This window comes from Octodon degus, unplaced genomic scaffold (genome assembly GCF_000260255.1).
Source record: "Octodon degus isolate 3935 unplaced genomic scaffold, OctDeg1.0 scaffold00031, whole genome shotgun sequence".
In the NCBI taxonomy this organism is placed as follows: domain Eukaryota; kingdom Metazoa; phylum Chordata; class Mammalia; order Rodentia; family Octodontidae; genus Octodon; species Octodon degus.
The window spans coordinates 16,368,378-16,381,409 of record NW_004524607.1 but is presented as its reverse complement, the minus strand read 5'-3'; the positions used below and the strand labels follow the sequence as shown (position 1 = coordinate 16,381,409).

General features: G+C 45.8%; 1 long non-coding RNA gene across 1 annotated transcript in view; it reads right to left on the bottom strand.

Annotated features, from left to right (window-relative positions):
• Positions 1-278: 278 nt before the first annotated feature.
• LOC111816384 overlaps positions 279-13,032 on the bottom strand; it is a 13,642-nt gene continuing 888 nt past the window's right edge. The window contains exons 2-4 of the long non-coding RNA XR_002820790.1: positions 9,740-9,828; positions 1,758-1,905; positions 279-463 (exon numbers count right to left, since the gene is read on the bottom strand). This is a non-coding gene — a long non-coding RNA (uncharacterized LOC111816384). The remainder of the gene's footprint in view (positions 464-1,757; positions 1,906-9,739; positions 9,829-13,032) is intronic.

Here is a 13,032-nt window from a genome sequence, read left to right as displayed (position 1 = left end):
CAGGTCTCCATAAGTCATTAAGTTGCTCAGCCTGGTCTCAAACTTGACATTCTCCAGCTTCCGCCTCCCAGAGTGTTAGGATTACAGGAGCATGTCACCATGCACAGCAGAAATGTTTTTAATTATCTTGAGAATATACCTACAAAGGCTATGTCATATGGCAAATCTTATACTTAACTATTTGAGAAATTACCAAACGGTTTGTAATGCAGCTGCACAGTTTTGCTGAGAGTTCCAATTTATCCACATCCTCTCCAACACTTATTATGTCTCTGATTACAGCCAGCCTCATGGATGTGATTTGCATGTCCCTGGTGGCTATCTCTTCCCGTGAGCCAGTTACTGATTTGTCTATATGTTATTCTGCATTCTTACTGAACAAGCGGATGAGTACAGCAGTCTACATTTCCTCTCCCCGAGTGCTTTGCATTCAAATAAGCTTGAAAATGTCATTTTGTTCCTCCTAGTTAGAGAAAGAAATGAAACTAAATTAGTTTGGCATCCACCATGACAATGGCACTCCATCCTCTGAAGCCTCGTATCAAATCTGGGAGGGACATGACATGGTAGAGTCTGGATTTTGGAAATAAGAAAACTATGCTTGGCTGTCCATGGTGGTGCACATCTGCCATTCTGGCACTAAAAGAAGATGAGACAGGAGGATAGCAGGTCAAGCCCTACCAGGGGAAACATTGAGATCCTGTCTCAACACTTAAAAAGCTGCCAGGCATGGTAGGGCACACCTGTAAACCCAGCACTTGAGAGGCTGAAGCAGTAGGATTGCCATGAGTGCAAGTCCAGCCTGGGCTGCATAGTGAGACCCTATCTCAAAAACAAAGCAAAATAGGGCTGGAGAGATGGCTCAGTGGTCTAAAGCACCTACTTAGAACAAGCTTGGCAAAGCACAGGGACCTCGGTTCGATCCCCCAGCACCACATGCCAGCCAGCCCGCCCCCTGGTGGGCTGAGCTGGCCACACACACACACTAAAAAACACTAAAAAAAAAAAAAAAAAAAAAAAAAAAAAAAAACAAAGCAAAATAAAACACTGGAGCCTGGGGTGTGATTCAGTGGCAGAACGCTTGCCTTGCATGTACAGGGCCCTGGGTTCAATCCCCAGCACCACAAAAACAGTAACAAGGGGGGCCAGGGAGATAGTTCAGTAGAATAAGTGCTTGCCTGGCAAGTTCAGGGGCCTGAGTTCAATCCCTGGTACAACCAAAATAAAACCTTAAAATTTTGAAAAAGGGTAGGAATGTATCTCCATGTGAAGGCCCTAGGTTCAACTGTCAGTACCATGAACAGTACAACAAAACAAAAACCCATGGTTAGACATTTAATTATCTGCTGGCAAGTGGTCAGTTGAAACTCATCCCCCAAGTCTATTGACTATTTTTCTTTGTGATTAGCCCACATAGGTCTTGATGGCAACAAAGTAGGCATGGATGGTCTTGACTTTGGTGTGGCAACTCCCATGCTATGGCTTGGACATGGCTTGTCCCCAAGGGGCCTATGTGGGAGGCTGGGTCTCAAAGGTAATATTCCTGATTAGAGGTAGAGTGATTAAGAGGCTGTACCTCCTGGAGGTCATCGGGTCATAAAAGGATCCTTTAGGCATCCTGTTCTTTGAGATGGCAACCATGGGCCTAGAGACATTGTGATCAGAGAACTCTCCAGAGGGGCTGGAGGGAGGTCTTAGTCTGTTCCAGCTGTTACGACTAAATGTCACAGACTATTGGTTTGAAGGAAGACACTCACTTCTCACTTCTGCTGCTGGCAATTCCAAGGTCAAGGGGCTGGCAGATTCGGGGCCCCAATGAGGGCCTTCTCCTGGCTCGTGGAGGTCTTCCTTCTGCTGGGTCATCACACTGCAGAGAGGGTGAGCAAGCAGGGTCTCTCCCTCCACCTGGAAGGACACCAATCTCATCCTCAGGACCTCACCCCAGAGCCCCCTAGGCCCCATCTCCAAGCACCTTCACATTGAGGGTCAGGGCTTCAACACATGGATTAGAGGATACAAACTTTTGGTTCACAATGGAGAGTAAACACCTATAAATTGGGAAACAGAGTGGGAAGAGGACAGAGGAGCCCTATCCTCAAAAAAAGAGGGGGGGAGGAGGAAGGAAGGGAGAAAGGGAGAGAAGGATAGAGGGACAGAAGAAGAGGGGGGAGGAAGGGAAAGAGGGAGGGAGAGACTAACTTTCCAAAACCAAGTCAGAAAGGAAGCCTGGGGCCATAGAGCTCTACATAGCAAGACCTCAGCACATTTATTATATCCTTAACTTTCTTACCATACCATGATAAAATGAGCACATGCTATTTGAATGTGGTTTGTTCCACAAGGGCCCATGCACTGGGTAACAGGGTAACAGCAGTTGGAGGAGGTGGAACTCTCAAGAAATAGAACACAGTGTGTGTGTGGGGGAGAGGGTCCTTTGAGTCGCCTGGGGTTCTGATCTCAGAAGGGATTAAAGTAGCGTTTATGAGAGGATTGTTATAAAAAACTGAGACTGAACTGGTTGTGGTGGTGCACGACTATACTCCAGCACTCAGGATGCTGAGGCAGGAGGATTACTGTGTGTTCAAGGCCAGCCTGAACTACATCGTGAGACATGTCTTAAAAAACTAAAAAAACTAAGGTTGGTGCTGGAAGCTTGGACTAAAGGAAGAGCAGGCTACATCCCAAAATGAGCAGAGAGAGAAAAAAAAAAAAAAAAGGCTCAAGATGGGGTGGGGGTGGGGTGGTCCATGAGGCAAGAGGATCACAAGTTCAGGCCTAGCCTGGACAACTTAGTGAAATCCTGTTTCGAAATAAGAAATTTACGAAAGGAGTGAGGATATAGTTCAGTGTGAAAGCCCAGGGTTCAACTTCCCGAACTCCTGAAAGAAGGAGGAGGAGAGGCTGCTCCCGGGGGAGCCCGGGGCCCCAAGGAGCCAGACTGTCTGTGCAGCCTGGGAAGCCTCCAGAAAAAGCATACAGGGCTTCAACTTCCCCAGGCAGCCAGAGCAGAAGCGCTGAATGGTCCCCTGTCACCACTGCCTAAAACAGTTTCATTTTCCCTCTGAATCCTCCCCATAATTTGCTGTTCAAATTGGTACAAAAACACCCACTTAATAGCAAATCCAATTAATGTGGATTTTCTCTGTTTGTCATCTTAAGGAGCTGGGGTTTTGCTTACAATGAACTTAAAATGAATTACTTTCAAGCAGCAAAACAAAACCCAGCTCTTAGTTTCTTATTCTCAGGCTGCTTCCCCATTTCATTTGTTGTAAACAGTTGGGTTGTGGTGATAAGATTCTTTCTTTGACTCAAAATCAAAGAGCAGGGAAAGCTGGGGCTGGGACTCAGGGAGGCAGGGCTGAGCAAGGGCCCAGTCACTGAGAGAAGGAGCCCCACCTGGATGGTGCATGCAGGGGTCCATCAGGGCCACTATGGCTCCTGAGCAAGGTGGGTGACAACTCCAGATTCCTTGTGTGTCTGTGCATACAGGGCAGAAAGGAGCGTTTGGGCTTAGCTATGACCAGGTAGGATGTGGGTGCCTGAGCCTGCTCACCAGAAGGACAAGTGATGCCCAGTGCCGAGCTGCCTGCCCCAGTAGGGAAGGGCACCTGCACCTCTCCAGGATGCCGCTAGACCGAGACACTTATCTTGCAAACCTCAAATCCTGGCATGGACCTGGCCAGCATAATGTAGCTCCTCCAGGAACCTCTGTGAGCCAGTTAGCCAAGGCTTAAAAGGCTCCTGAGAGGTAAGGCCCACAGGAGCCACCAGAAGTACTCTGAGAGCCGGTGGGTGTCAGGAGTCACTTAAAGCACAGGACCTCTCTTAGCTCCTGAGAACCATCTTGATACCAACCCTGGAGCACATGATCATGATAGCCGAAGGGCCAGCTTACTTCCCAGACCTGTGGGTGTTTGAGATCAAGTACTGTCTCACTCATCTGGTTTTCTGCAGAATCTGGCACACAGTCACAATGAAATAGAGACATCCTCTGGAAAACCAAAATCACCCCTGCCAACTGTGTCGCCTGCCCTAATCACTTGCAGGAAATGAGTGTGTCTCCCCAGTTTTATGAGCCCCATGGAGCCTACTTCAATGTCTGAGTGGACAGGAAGCATCATTATTAATATGTGGCTGTTCTTTATGAAGCCAAAGCACCTGAGAGCATCCAACTCTAGCCAGCCTAAAATTCCTCCTCCTCCTCCTCTGCTTCCTCCTCCTCCTCCTTCTCCTCTTCCTCCTCTTCCTCCTTTCCCTCCCCCTCCTTTTCCCTCTCCCCCTCCCCCTCTTCCTGGTCCTCTTCTACCTACCAACACACTGCCCACCTAATTTCTTTTGCAGGACAGTTTTAAAAGAGCACACTCTGCTTTTACATCTAAGAGTATCATCTAGGGTGGAGAAGGAATACCCTGCCCAGCCCATTTCCAGAGAATTTCACAGGCCTTGGATGAAGGCATTCACTTCCTGCCTGTGACTGTAAGATGCATTATGTCACTGGGAAAATGAGTTCCAAATCCTATTTTGGGGGAAAGAGGCAGTGTTGGAGGCAGTGAGGAGGAGGCCAAATCCAGTCCGGATCTGGACAGTGTTCAAGGGCTTCTCAGTGTAGCCGCCGTTCCAGGGGGACAGATGCTTCCACAGACGCCCCAGGCCTCAGGCATCTGCCATCACTTCCGGAGGCCCCCAGTGGCTTTGGAGAGGGGACAGCACAGAACGTTCTCAGGGATCATCCCCAATGTGATGAGCTGCCTCCTCTCATCACCAGAGCCAAGGCCAAGCTTTAAACCTGAGCATATATCTTGGGGAGTGTGCGGAAGGTATCCACTCGCCTATCCTGCAAAGTCCCTGCTGCAGCAGCTATCGGCAGAGACGCAGGAGCTTGGAGGCGAAGCCCCTGCTGACCCTGAACAGGGACCCAGCACTTAAAAGAGTTAATCCCCGGAGGAGGTGAAACTGTCCCCAGTATATCTAGATGAGGCTAAGCCACTGTTGTCCAGGAGAGCTTGCTGCTATGATAGGAATCTGCACTCTCTACCTGCACCCCTACTGTACCATCGCCACCAGCTGCAAGCAGCTATTGAGTATTCAAAATGTGGCGAATGTGAGAGAGGAACTAAATTTTATTTTTTATTATTCGTTCGTCTGTTTTTTGTTTTGTTTTGCAGTATTGAAGATGGAGTCCAGGGCCTTTGCACTAAGTTATACCCTAGCCCTTTTTACTTTTTTTCTTTTTCTTTTTCTTTTTTGCAGTATCAGGGATTGAACTCAGGACCCTGCGCTTGCTTTTTAATTTTTAAAAAATCTTTTATTTATTTGGTATAGGGTCTCGCTACACAGCTTCGACTCATGATCCTCCTGTCTCAGCCTCCCTAGCACTGGGATTACAGATGTGTGCCACCACACCTGGTTCTAGTGGCCAGCATGACGTGCCTGGGGTCCTAGGACCAGTGTGACATATGGTACTGGGGGTCCTTATACTTGCCAAGCAGGCACTAAGCCTCCTTCCCTACTCCTCTTTTTTCTTTTTTTAAATTTATGTTCTTAAAGATTTATTTTTTTTTTTTAATTTTAGTACAGGGTCTACAGGGTCTCACTACATAGATCGGACTCCTAGTGATTCTCCTGTTTCCAGCCTCCCAAGTGCTGGGGTTACAGGTGCTCCCCACCACGCCCAGGCTCAATTGCCTTCTCAGCACGCCCTGGGGACAGACTGGCACCGCACGCAGGGGACTGAACCCCTGCCACTGCACTCTGCCTAATCAGGCACTTTAGTCTGCCTAGCGATCTGGCCAGCCCAAGACTTTTGACTCTTGTTAATTTGCTAAATTACCCTGGCTAAAGAGCCAGCCAAATAGCTCAGCAGATTAAAGTGCCTGCTGAATTTTAAATTTTCATGTAATTTACATGCAAATTGTTTTAGTCAGTAAGTATATATAGCTTTTACTTGTCAATTTAAAAAAATTAACATAAAATTTAAACAGTCCCATGGGTTTAAAAGCTAGTATAGTAGCCAATATGAACTTTTAAGACGTCAGGCCCATGATGGCAGATGAAATGTTCTTATGGTATTCTTCTCAATTTCTCTGTTTAATAAAACTCTCTTGGTAGGGGATGGCGGTGCTGGCCTGTAATCCCAGCACTTGGGATGCTGAGGCAGGAGGATCACTGAGTTTGAACTCAGCCTGATCTACATAGTGAGGGCCAGGGGTTCAATCTCTGGGCCTGCTGTGCCGGCCCTGCCCCCGAGGCAGGCTGAGATGGCATAGTGGCGCACGCCTATAAATCCAGCTCTTGGGAGGCTATAAACAGGCGGATCACCACGAGCCCGATCTAGTAGTGAGACCTTGAACACTCTGTAGACCCTTCCCTAAAATACAAAAAATAAATAAAAATTAAATACCATAAAACTATCTTAACTGAGCAGTCAACATGGAGAAAGCCATGAGAATTAAAATATAAGGATTATATGAAGGTGGGGGACATGTCTCAGTGGTACTGAGCCTAGCGTGTGCCCAACTCTGAATTCAACCCCTGGGACAAGAAAGAAAGAAAGAGAGAGGGAGGGAGGGAGGGAGGGAGGGAGGAAGGAAGGAAGGAAGGAAGGAAGGAAGGAAGGAAGGAAGGAAGGACGGACGGACATGAGCTTTAAACATTAGGGTCACCACAGGTCACCAGCCTATCACATATTTTACAAAGAAGTAGAAAAGCGAAGCTTGAAGTTTCCAAACATAAAATGATAAAGGATTGGAAATGTGGACACAAGATAGAAGTTTGATAGTGTAACAACGCTGTGTGTGCGTGCGTGTGTGTGTGTGTGTGTGTGTGTGTGTGTGTAGTACCTTCACACTGAGCTATATCCCCAGCCCTCTTTTTATTTTTTATTGTGAGGTAGGGTCTTCCTAAGTTGCTAGGTTGCTCAGGCTGGGTTTCAACTCGCAATCCTCTTACCTCAGCCTCTCAGAGGGCTGGGATTATATAACAGCAAGATATGAGTTCTATAAAAACTCATACCAGGTTTTGTTACCTTAAAAATATCTGAGAGTGATTTGTTCACAACAGAAATATCTACTGAAGACAAAGCCCGGAGTTTACTCAAACATGCTGCTTTATTATAATAAAGTCCCACATGGTACTCAAAACATCTCTGAGGCATGCAATAGCTTGCAAGAAATTTATATATGCTCTACTACCTCCATGTATTTAAAAATTTTCCCTGATAGATCTCCCATAAAAATGCATCAGAAAGGGCAACCATTCACCAATGTTATAGAACAGCAGCAGTTCCCAGGCTTGTAATAGATTCCTATACTTTAACAATATTTTGTTATAAGCCACAAAATAAATGTAAAATTGTGACTTCTGTAGTGAAAAATCAATTTGTTCTCTGCCAGATTTTCCTTAGCAATTCTCCAGGTGACTCTCATGAAAAGAGGGGGTGCAGGAGGGGCTCACCATGACCCCCCTGAACCCACAAAGGCAAACCATCCTATAAGGACCTATGTCAGCTGAGGCCCACAGCACTGAGAAGCTGTGCACCTCCTTGAGCAGAAGGGAAAATGCTAGCAAACTAACTCTAAACACTACTGCTCTTGTGCATGTGGTCTAAATTTGTCTTACTTAAAGTCATTCAAAATTCTGTTTAAAGAGCTGGGAGTGGCCAGGCGTGGTAGCTCAAACCTGTGATCCCAGCCAGCACTTGGGAGGCTGAAGTAGGAGAGTTACTATGAGTTTGAGGCTAGCCTGAATGACATAAGCAAGTGCAAGGTCAGCCTGCACTATATAGTAAGACCCTGGCTAAATAAAATAAAATAAAATGGTTGTGGTGGTACATGCCTGTAATCCCAGTACTCTGGGAGGCTGAAGCAGGAAGATTATAAATTCAAGTCCAGCTAGGGAATTTAGCAACTTAGTGGGACCTTGTCTGAAAAATACAAAAGAGTCTGGCATGTAGTTCTGACTGTGGGTACAATTCCCAGTACTGCAAAATAAATAAATACAATGGATTGGGGTACTCGGTGATGGAACACTGCTCAGCATACACAAGGCCCTGGGCCTGATCCCCAGCACTGAAAATCATAATGATAATGTAAAAATAAAAACAAGAAAGTTCACATTTTATCTTTTTCAAACCCAGGTGTCTTTTTGATTTAAATCACCAGATACTATATAAAAGTTGGGACTTTTTTTTTTTTGCATTTTAGGGAAGGGTCTACAGGGTGTTCAGGGTCTCACCACTAGATCCAACTACTAGATCACTATGTGTTACACCTGTTTACAGCCTCCCAAGAGCTGGAATTACAGGCATGCTACCACGCCCAGTCTCAATTGCTGTCTCAGCACGCTGGGGGTGAGTGGGGGCGGCACCGCAGGCCAAGGGATGAAACCCCTGGCTGCTGTGCCTGCTTGCAGGCACTTTAATCCGCTGAGCTATTTGGCCGGCCCTATAACTTTTTTTTTTTTTTTTTTGTCTGAGACAGGATCAGGCTGGCCTTGAACTGATCCTCCTGCCTCAGCCTCCCAAGTACTGGGATAACAGGCATGTACCACCATATCCAGCCAAGAGTTATGATCTTGCAAGGTTTTCCACTTTATATTCACTGAGGTTAAGATTACACTGGTGTAGATTAAGTCCAACATGTTTACATTTATTTTGCTTAAGAACTTGAATATACCAAAATAGCCAAAAAAAAACCTTAAGGGTTTCCAGAAGATGCAACTTCCCTATGTAAGCACGTTGCGCCCTCTTGTGGCAAATGTGAGCTTCGCATGCACAGACACAGCTACTCTCCAGCCCCAAATTAAGCAGTTACAGACATCCTCTCCATGCACGCCGTCAGTCCCACAGTAGCACCCTACCCGCTAGGCCCTGCTTCTGATTCACCTTCATAGGGAAGTGAGACTGCTCCATTGAAAGGAAATTTTCTTAGGCTAATAAAAGTCACTTCATCAAGTGATTTTTAGGCCTTCTCAAACACATGTAACTCCATCTGTCAGTTTAAAACACAACATAGGCCTGGGGATACAGCTCAGCGGTGCAGCACCTGCCTAGCAAGGATGAAGTCCTGAGTTCGATTTCGAGTACATAAATAAATAAATAACACAACATGCAACTGAGTACCTAAATGTGTGCAATCCCAGAACTCTGGAAGGCTGAGGCAAGAGACTCTCACCAACCTGGGTAAAACAGCTACTTAGTGAGACCCTGTCTCAAAATAAAAAATAGCAAAGGCTAGAGATGTAGCTCCTTGAGACAACCTCTGCTTCACTCCTTAGTACCAGAAAGCAAAACAACAGCCGGGTATGGTAGCGCACGCCTGGAGGCCCAGCACTCAGGAGGCTGAGGCGAGAAGATCCCCCAAGAGTTTGTGGCCAGCCTAGGCTGCATAGTGAGTTCAAGGCCAACCAGATCTACACAGCAAGACCCTGTCTCATGCACAAATGTTCCCATAGCTTCAAAAATAAACATTACATTTTTTAAAAAAAGTTTCTTTAGTCATGTGAGTATCTGACTGCATCCACACACTCAGACTATGGGACAGGTTACGTGTTTTGCCCACTGAGAGAGGAAGGGACGGCGACCACAGGATTTAAACCCTGGGCAGGTGCCGTAGTCGCCATCACTCTCATTTACAACAAATCTGGCGGTTTCATGCTTTTTTCTGAATTCTTTTGCCTCCCAACAAATCAAAACCAAAGCCACCATCTACTACAAGGCCAAGGAGCAAAGTGCCAGAGTCACCTGTAATGGAGGTCAGCTCGGAAAGGTGAATCCGACCTTCTCCCACTTCTTTGGTTGAAAGACTCGCTCAGTCTGCTTCTGACAGGAAGCTGACAGAAAAACAGAAGTCAGTTTTGGTATAATATTCACCACATAAATGAAGCAAATCTTATTTTAAAAAAAAAGGAAGAGCGACCTGGGCATGGTGATCCACACCTGTAATCTCAGCACTCTGGCAGGCAGAGGCAGGAGGACAGAGTTCAAGCCCAGCCTGGGCCACTTAACTTATCAAGACCCTGACTCAGAATAAAATTACAGAGTGCTAGGGATTTAGGTGAGTGTGAAGGGCCTTGGTCCAATCCCCAGGGTGACTGAAAAAGGAGCTGGGGTCCAAGTTTGACCTCCCAGAACCTTTCTATAGTCTGACAGATTCAAAGAATAGGAGAAAGACAAAAATATAGGATATACTCAATTCAAATCTACAGTATTTACTTGGAATCAAAGGAAGACACCTAGTTAAGAATCTTTCACACAGCAGAAGCTGGAATTCCACATGTACCAATTTTTATGTGTGTGTGGCACTAGGGATTGAACTCAGGGTATCCTACATACCGAGCAAGAGCTCTCCAACTGAGTTACATCCCCGGACACTTTACTTTGATATGGGGTCTTGTTAAGTCACTAAGATGCCTAGACAGCGCTCAAACTTGGTGATCCTCCTGCCTCAGCCTCTCAACTAAGGATCACAGGTATCTTTTAACCAGGCCTGGCTATTATTTGTCTCTTTTTTTCTATGTATTTGGTACAAGCTCTCATTAAATATCTCAGACTGTAGTGATCCTCCTGTTTTCAGCCTCCCCAGCACTGGGATTACAAGTGTGCACCACCATGCCCGGTTACAGCGGCCAGCACAGCATGCCCAGGAATCTGGGGCCAGCACAACATACAGTGCTGGGGATCAAACTAGGGTCTTGTACTTGCCAGACAGGCACTTAGACTACTGAGCTATCTCCCCAGAGTATTTTTTTCTTTCTTCCTTTCCCTTTCCCCTTCCTTTTCCTCTTATCCTTTTTCTTCTTGGTATGTATTCAAGGCTGGACTTGAACTATGTAGCCTAGAATGGCCTCTAATTCATGGCAGTCCTCTTGCCTCAGCCTCCCACTGGGATTACAGGTGGGCACCACCACACCTGGCTTATTTATTTTCTGATTGCTGAGCAAACAACGGGCAGACAGGAAAATGGAAAACAAGTCAAGTCCACTCCCCCTCAACAAACTGAATGCAATATATAGTTAATAGGAGAATTCCATTCTCCCAGTACTGTGACCAGAAACCTTTCACAGTTATGTGCCAAATATTGAGGGGAATACTGAGACTTGAATCCAAGCCTTTTGCCTTCTATGCACGTACCCTTTTGGTTAGCTACATCATAAAAATAAAAAAACAATGTGCTAAAATAACTACAATCTACTCAAAAACTATCAGCTACAGGAATGGCATACACCTACAATTCCAGTACTTTGTAAGGCTGAGGCAGGAGGATTGTGGCTAAGTCCAAGCCCTGCCTTAGCAAGTGCTTAGTGAGATCCTGCCTTAAACTAAAAAGATTCAGGGTGCAGGCTCAGTGCAAAAGTCCTGGATTCAATTTCCAGTACTAAAAAGAAAGTCTTCCTGTGTTCCAAGAAAGCAATATTATTATTTCAGAAAAAGGCATTGTCTTTCTAGTGTAAGAAACTGCTAGGGTAAATAAGAACTGAAATATATGAAATAGATATTGTGAAATAGGAAGCAAACTGGGAGAGGGGGTGGAAGGAAAAAAATGAAAAAGGACAAAATAGAAACAAAGCTTTGTAAATAAGAAGGGTAACCTGCAAGCAGGTGCAGGGGCCAGGGGTTCAATCCCCAGGCCTGCCGTGCTGGCCCCACCCCCAGGGCGCGCTGAGATGGCAACTGAGACTGGGCATGGTGGTGCGCACCCAGCTCCTGGGAGGCTGTAAACAGTTGGATCACTAGAATGTGATCTAGTAGTAAGACCTTGAACACCCAGTAGACCCTTCCCTAAAAATAAAGGGGAGGGGGAGGGTAATGGGTTGGAGAGGGAAGGAGAGTGAGGAAAAAAAGATCTAAGATTTATCATAGGGCCAGCTAGATAGCTCAGGGGACTAAAGCGCCTACTTAGGCAGAGTGCAGCAGCTGGGGTTCAACCTCTGCGTGCCCCTGGCGCACGCTGAGACTGCAATTGAGACTGAGCCTGGTGGCGAGTGCCTGTAATACTAGCGCTTGGGAGGCTGAAAAGAGAATCACGACAAAGTCCAATCTACACAGTGAGACTCTGTAAAACCCTGTACCAAATACATTAAAAAAAAAAATTTACTATGTACAGATACAAGTTCCCTATGATGAATGTGATCATTATGTATATCTAAATTGTACCAAGAAACTCAAAAACAGGCCAAGTTGATCTTAAGTTTATCTTTTGTAAGATTTTTTTCATTTATGTTTTTGGTACAGGGCCTCACTATACAGCTGGGATTCCTACTGATCCTCCTGTTTTCAGCCTCACCAGCGCTGGGATTACAGGTATGTGCCACCACGCTCGGACGCCTTCTCTGGCTTAGAGCACCCCAGGGGCAGGGCCCACGTGGCACAGGGGACCAGGAATGGAGCCCTACTCTCTGCATTTGCCAAAGCAGGCACTTAGTCTGCTGAGCTATCTCACCAGCCCTGTAAGGAAGTTTTTCATACAAATACTATGTAGCTCTCAATGAAGAGTGAAGATTTGAAGAGTAAAGGGAAAACAGATGCCTCTTTAATTGATTGCACCAGGGTTTTTTTTCCCAGTACTGGGAATTGAACCCAAGGACTTCAGACTGAACTACAAACCAGGCCTTTTATTTTTTTGAAATAAGGTCTTGCTAAATTGAGGCTGGGTTTGAACTTGGAATCCTCTTGCTGCCACAGCCTACCATAACACTGGTATTACACACATGCAACACTACATTTGGCATCAAGTTGTAAAAAGAGAAAAAAGGAGGAGAGAGGATTTGGAAACAAGGTGGCAAAAAACAATTTGCAAGCAAAAGGGAGTCAAACACAAACATCCATTAAACTCACATGTAAGAGCTAGATCTTAGGTTCTCAGTGTTTTGCTGTAATCAGACACTCAATGGTTGTGGTACTTGGCATGTAGCAAAGCATCCAACTCTGCATTCATAAATACACAGCTACCTTTTTTTCTGCTCAGAAAGTTTAAAAAGATCTTACTGGGCTGGTGAGATGGCTCAGTGGTCTAAAGCACCTACTTAGAACAAGCT